This window comes from Homarus americanus, unplaced genomic scaffold (assembly GCF_018991925.1).
Source record: "Homarus americanus isolate GMGI-L3 unplaced genomic scaffold, GMGI_Hamer_2.0 scaffold27466, whole genome shotgun sequence".
Lineage (NCBI taxonomy): Eukaryota > Metazoa > Arthropoda > Malacostraca > Decapoda > Nephropidae > Homarus > Homarus americanus.
Window position 1 is genome coordinate 26912 of NW_024744857.1, and position 6550 is coordinate 33461.

The window sequence follows — 6550 nt, forward strand, 5'->3', positions numbered from 1 at the left end:
GTCACATCGAGGTGATACCGGACACCGGCGCTGATACTACGGTGATTGGGTTGAAGCACCTCCAGAAACTGGGCCTCACCAAACGCGACCTGGGACCACCGCCGCAGCTGCAGTGGTACAATGCGGACGGTTCCCAGACGCTGTGGGCTCCTTTCAAGCAGAGATCACCTACGGTGACAGGTCGTGTCATGGATGGATCGACATGCAGCCTACTCTCGCTACACCCTTGTTGTCGTGGGAGCACTGCAAGGAGTTAGGCGTGGTGCTCAGAGACTTTCCCGAGAAGATCCCAGCTGCTCGGTACACCGCCAGCAGGGTGCGTGAGTTAACGAGCGACGTGCCTGGCGCTGCCGCACAGAGTTGCCCAGAACCCGCGTCCACTCCCACCCACACAGGACGCTCCCCTGCCCAGATCCTGTATGGTCACCCTCTCCGCTCTTGCGTTCCTGCACACGCCAAGGCTTTTGCGAAGAAGTGGCAGACCAGAGCCGAGAGCTGCGACCGCCGCGCCGCTACACGTGCCCAGGACGCCAAGGCTCGGTATGACGACCGTGCCCGCCCTCTTCAGCCATTGGAGATTGGTGCCCTTGTCCACGTCCAGGACCCGACGACGACACGTTGGGACAAGGTGGGCATAGTGATGGGCGTCGGCCAGTCGCGGGACTACAAGGTCAGGATGCCGAACGGCCGTGTCTGGTGGAGGAACCGCCGCTTCCTCCGGCCAGTCCCACCCCCTGCTGCTGGCCCCCTGACCGAGGACGAGTCACCTACACCTCACGAGGATCCGCCCCACAGTGCACCTCGACGCTCGGAGCGACTTAGGACTAAGAAGTCCGCTCAAGACAAAGACTATGAGCGTGAGGGGGGGAGGGAGATGTAGGTTATGTATCTATGCTACTGTGCCAAGTAGCTACCTTGTAAATAAGCTACTGTGCCGAGTAGCATTTATATATATAATTACGTGGCAACACTGCAAGCGTTATGTGGCAACATTGCCCCGAGGCTGTCATATGGCAAGGCAGTCTCAGTCTGACTGCGTGAGCCGTGCATGGCACACGCTAGTCACCACTTGTATTTCTCCTATCCCTTAATAAACGGACTTCAGTGTTACCCGGTGTTTCCCTACCCATCACTGCATTCCTCAGGGAACACTTGTAACCATCAAGTAATATACAATAATGAATCTTTTGTACATAAGAGAAATGACGCTGTTTACACGATAACGCACGTCGTCTGCACATTGGTGGGCCGTTCAAACCCGTCGAAATTCAAGTTTCCGCCGTCAAAATTTTTATTTATTTATTTTTTTGTGTGTTCCAATAAAATACGTTAAGAATTAAAATCTCGCGAAATTTGAGAAGCTACTACACGACATTTAACCCTTCAATATGTCTTCAAAGAGACCATGATGCAGAGAAAGTGGTGCTAGTGCTTCCAAGCATAAGCACAGGTCACTATCTATCCAGGAAAAGGGTGAATTTCCATGGTCCGGCACCGGTCAGGTCCCGAGGTTGCTGGACTAGAGAGGTACAACCTGTATATGCTGGTATATTTTATTTGTGTATACTGGTATATTTTATATATGTATATACTGTACTGGCATATTTTATTTATGTGTATACTGGTATATTTTATATATGTATATACTGGTATATTTTATATACTGTATGTATATGCTGGTATATTTTGTATATGTATACACTGGTATGTTTTATATGCAGCTCCTCCCCGACTTACGACCTACGACCACCAGCACTTACGACCTGTCTCAGTCTGTAACGACCATCCGCACATACGACCGATGCAGTCGGTACCAAAAAATTTTTTTTAAATGACGCGCCCATTTTTTATACCGAAATGTTTCCGCCCCGTACGAGAGCATCGCGTGGCTTGGGTTGCCGCGTGGCTACAGCACCCACGCCGTAGAGCCCTTAGTTAGTGTTTGGCTGTCGTTGTAACTGCAACTGATCGCTCTGTGTACTGACATTATTTTCGTATTTAATTGACTTTAGAATGACTGGAAAGCATACAAGTGAGAGTGCTGGTAGTGTTCAGATGAAAAGGAGACAGTCAATTACTTTTGAGACGAAAATGAAGATAATAATGCAGTATGAAAATGGAAAAACTGTAGCAACAATTTCACGATTCCTAGGCTTCTTGCACTCGACCATATCTACTATTTTGAAAGACAAGGGACGTATTCGTGAGGTAGTGAAAGGATCAGCACCTATAAAGGGAACTATAATAGCGAAGAAAAGACAAGGTCCTATTCACGAGATGGAAAAATTACTTGTGATATGGGTGGAAGACCAGATACAAAAGCATGTACCCTTAAGCCTTCTAACCCTACAGGCTAAGGCAAGAAGCCTTTTCGAAAGCCTGAAGGAGTAGGCAGGAGATGAGTGCGACCTAACCTTCACAGCAAGTCATGGGTGGTTTAACAGATTTAAGAACTGCTACAGTTCACATAATGTTAAGGTGAGTGGAGAGGCAGCTAGTGCTGATGTTGTTGCTGCCGAAACTTTTAAGGAGGAGCTATATCGTGTCATCGTGGAATGAAATTATTTGCCTGAGCAAATATTCAATGCGGATGAAACTGGATTATTATGAAAGTGCATGCCTGAACGGACATACATCCACAAAGAGGCGGAAACAATGCCAGGATTCAAGGCATTCAAGGACCGAATTACACTTCTGTTGGGGGGGAATGTAGCTGGTTTCAAGATAAAGCCCTTCATGATCTATCATTCAGAGAACCCCAGGGCTTTTAAACATGCCAGCAAGCACACACTGCCAGTGTTTTATCGCAGTAACAAGAAAGCCTGGATGACCCTAGTACTGTTTGAGGATTGGTTCATGAATTGTTTCATTACTCAAGCCAAGGAGTATTGTCTGCAACAAGGGATTGTATTCAAGATTTTGCTAATTTTGGATAATGCTCTGGGACACCCACCACACCTGAACGACATGCACCCTGCTGTTAAGGTAGTCTACATTCCACCTAACACTACCTCTGTCATCCAACCCATGGATCAAGGTGCTATTGCAGCTTTTAAAGCTAATTATTTATGGACGACCTTCGCTCAGGCTGTTGTATAAAGAACATTATTGCAGCATGGGATGAGGTTACAGAACAGTGCATGAATGGAATATGGAAGAAAGTCCTGAAAAGATATGTTGACAGTTTCAGAGGATTTAATGAAAATGAAGTAATTTCTGAGATTAGTAACAAGATAGTGGAGTTGGGTAAATAGCTTGAGTTAGAAATTGATAATGAAGACGTTGAATAGTTGGTTGAAAGTGTAGCAGAAGAGCTAAGTAACGAGGATCTTATCAAACTGGAAGCACAGAAAAATGCAGAGGAAGAAGAGTCTAAATGTAGAAGAACCTGCACCCCCAAAAATTTTTCAGTGAAGCAAATGGAAGCGGCATTTGCTACAATTAATATGGGGATGCAAATGTTTGACGGAATCGATCAAAATGTCGAGCATTTTGCCAAAGTTGACAGAATGGTCCAAGATGCACTTGCTTGCTACAGGGAGATTTATAATGAAAAGAAAAAGCAAACTGTGCAGTCTAAATTAGATATCTATTTTAAGAAGTCCCCCATTGCTGTCTCCTCACACCCCACCAGTGCTGCCTCTTCACTCCCTAAAGATGATCCAATACCTTCAACCAGCAAGTTTCCCCTGTACATAAACCTGTCTGAAGAAAGTGACATTGATGACCCACCCAGCCCTGTCTCCTCCTCTGCTTCATCCAATTAATATAGTCTCCATATATACCTGTAAATAGAAAATTATGGGGACCCTGTGTGCATTCAGCTGACTACATTAAAGGTAAGTGCACAGTAACACTGTATCCATTCTTCTTTATTGATTACTTTTACTGTACTGTATTTCATTTTAGATTTTATACATATTTTTTTTTTTTTTTGCATTTCCGACTTAGGACCATTCCGACTTACGACCTGGATTTGGGTCCCTAACCCCGTCGTAAGTCGGGGAGGAGCTGTATATGTATATGCTGGTATATTTTATATACTGTATGTGTACACTGGTATATTTTACACATGTATAAACTGGTATATTTTATATATGTACTGTATATCATTGCTAGAATATTCACTTAATAGTTGTAAATTAATGGTGTATCCTTCCTGTGCACTCCAGGCAGTCGTGAGGATTGAGTCTACTACCTGGTCATCATCTGTATTTTCTCAACAATAATATAACCTGCCAGACACTACCCCAGGCTGATAAGAACATAAGAAGAATTCAGTATAAGAAAATAAGGAGTGTGCAATAGGCTGGTTGGCCTGTGCATGGCAACTCCTGTCGAAAGTTAAAACCACTCTCTATCATCTATGAATTTATCTAGCTTTCTTTTAAAACTTTTCCAGCAACCCAGCACTTACTACAAAGTAGCTAAGTTTCTTCCTATCTCCCTTCTAAACCTAAACTTATCCGACTCAAATCGTTGCTTCTCGTCCTATCCTGCTCGGATATTATAAGAACTTTATCTATACAGTATCTCCTTTATTGATTCTTTTCACCCAGTTAAATACTTCTATCATATCTCACCGCACTCTTCGTCTTTCTAGGGAATGCTAGTTTAGTTTCTTTAATCTATCTTGATATGAAAGGTTTCTCGGTCCCGGAATCATTTTTGTCATTCTTCGCTACACCGACTCCAGTGAATTGATATCCATTCTAAAATAAGGGCACCAGAACTGAACAGCATAATCGAGGTGCGGCCTGACTAACGCAAGGTATAATTGCAATATGACCTCTGCACTCTTATTACTTACACTTCTAGATATAAAACCTAATACAGTAAAGCCCCCTGATAACAACTGTTCGATCAACAACTTTTCATATTTAAAACCCTAGTTAATTTAGGATCCAATTCAATTTACGTCCTTATTTCATTCGTATTTATGACCAAAATATAATAAAACTAAAATAGAATTACATTTTCATATAAATAATAACTAAATCCCGTTATGTATTACAAAAAAAAAATTACTGTAAAAAAATGAAGCTCGCCTTGTGCAAAGCTGCCTTGCTAATAAGTGGTAAACAACAGTTTTCACGCATCTGGAACAGGGAGGAAAATTTTCTCAAGTTTCTTACAGCATTTTTGCATCTGTATTCAACATGAGCAAGAGAGCAAGTGATGGTAGTGTTGGTTCAAAAGCTAATAGAAAGTGTATAAGCTTAGCTGAGAAACTAGATGTGTTAAAACGACATGAAAAAAGTGAGAGGTCTGTGGATATTATATGGAGCAAGCAATGAACATATTTTCTGAAGTGGATCCATTAACAGAACAAAGCATTAAAATTTAAATAAATGCAAATGACCTCTACATAAGGATGTACTGTATAATGAGAAAAGAAAGCAGCTGTGCAAGGTTCTTTCAAGAGCTTTATTATTCGAAGACCTAAACCATAAAATTCAGCATCATAAGCAGCTTCAACATCAACTTTAGGTTCAGTAACAGTTTCAGCAACAGCTTTATGGAAAACTATAGCTTTAGCCAGAGTTGAACCTGATGATTTCGTCATTTGAGTAAAAACTCCCACAATATTCATTGGCTGTCCTTATGTTTTAGACTTTACCACCATTGGTGAGTAGAATTTTTGTTTTACATTCGTAAATATTATTTAAAACATATATGAACATTAAATAAGTGTTGCTTTCATATTCATATGTAGAGAAATGATGATATGTTTTCATATATACGCACTTACAGGCATCCCCCACATTATGGAACCCTGGGTTGCGGAATTTCGCTCTTACGGAATTTGTAAATTATGACCATTAATTTCGCGATACGGCCCGTAAATCTTCCCTTACGGAAATTGGGGTAAATTAAAAAAAAAATGCTATATAAAATTGAAATTGTGTTAAAAATTATAATTTGTTTGGTGTGGATTTCTTGGTGTTTGTTACCACCAAGCGTGGCGTCGCCACGAGGAGTCAGTTCATTGTTTACATCCAGTGTGCGCGCATGTTTCTCGTCCCAGCAGTTTGATTTAACTTTTACAAACATACAGTAAGTACAGTACAGTGCATTACCCTTATTCAAGATGACTGGAAAGAGGCCATCAAGTGGAAGTGATCACAGTAGTGCAAAAAGAAGCCGCAAAGGCATTACATTGGATATTAAACTTGATGTTTTAAGAAGGTATATCATAAATTATTTAATGTACTGTATTGTATGTGTTTATAAATGTTTATTTTCATTCATAATAGTGCTTGAATTCCTTTTTTGGGGCCGAAAAAAATTCCTTAGGAATGCATCTCCAGTTTTATAATGGAAGTCAATGGGTAAATAGGTTTCGCGTTCCGGAATTTCGCAATACGATCAATTTTCCAGGGGTGCAACCCTTCCGTAACACGGGGGATGCCTGTACTGTTCATACATTGGCGTTCCCTATCGTCTCGCCTTATTTATATACCATTAGTGGTTAGCTACTTCTAGTGTTTCAGTTATTAACATTAAATAACATTATACTTAAAACAAACACACAGGTACTGTATTCAAT

General features: G+C 41.5%; 1 long non-coding RNA gene across 1 annotated transcript in view; it reads left to right on the top strand.

The window, feature by feature from the left end:
* The window catches only part of LOC121878241, a 28152-nt gene extending 23491 nt beyond the window's left edge, over nt 1-4661 (top strand). The window contains exon 3 of the long non-coding RNA XR_006091113.1: nt 4173-4661. This is a non-coding gene — a long non-coding RNA (uncharacterized LOC121878241). The remainder of the gene's footprint in view (nt 1-4172) is intronic.
* Nucleotides 4662-6550: the final 1889 nt, after the last annotated feature.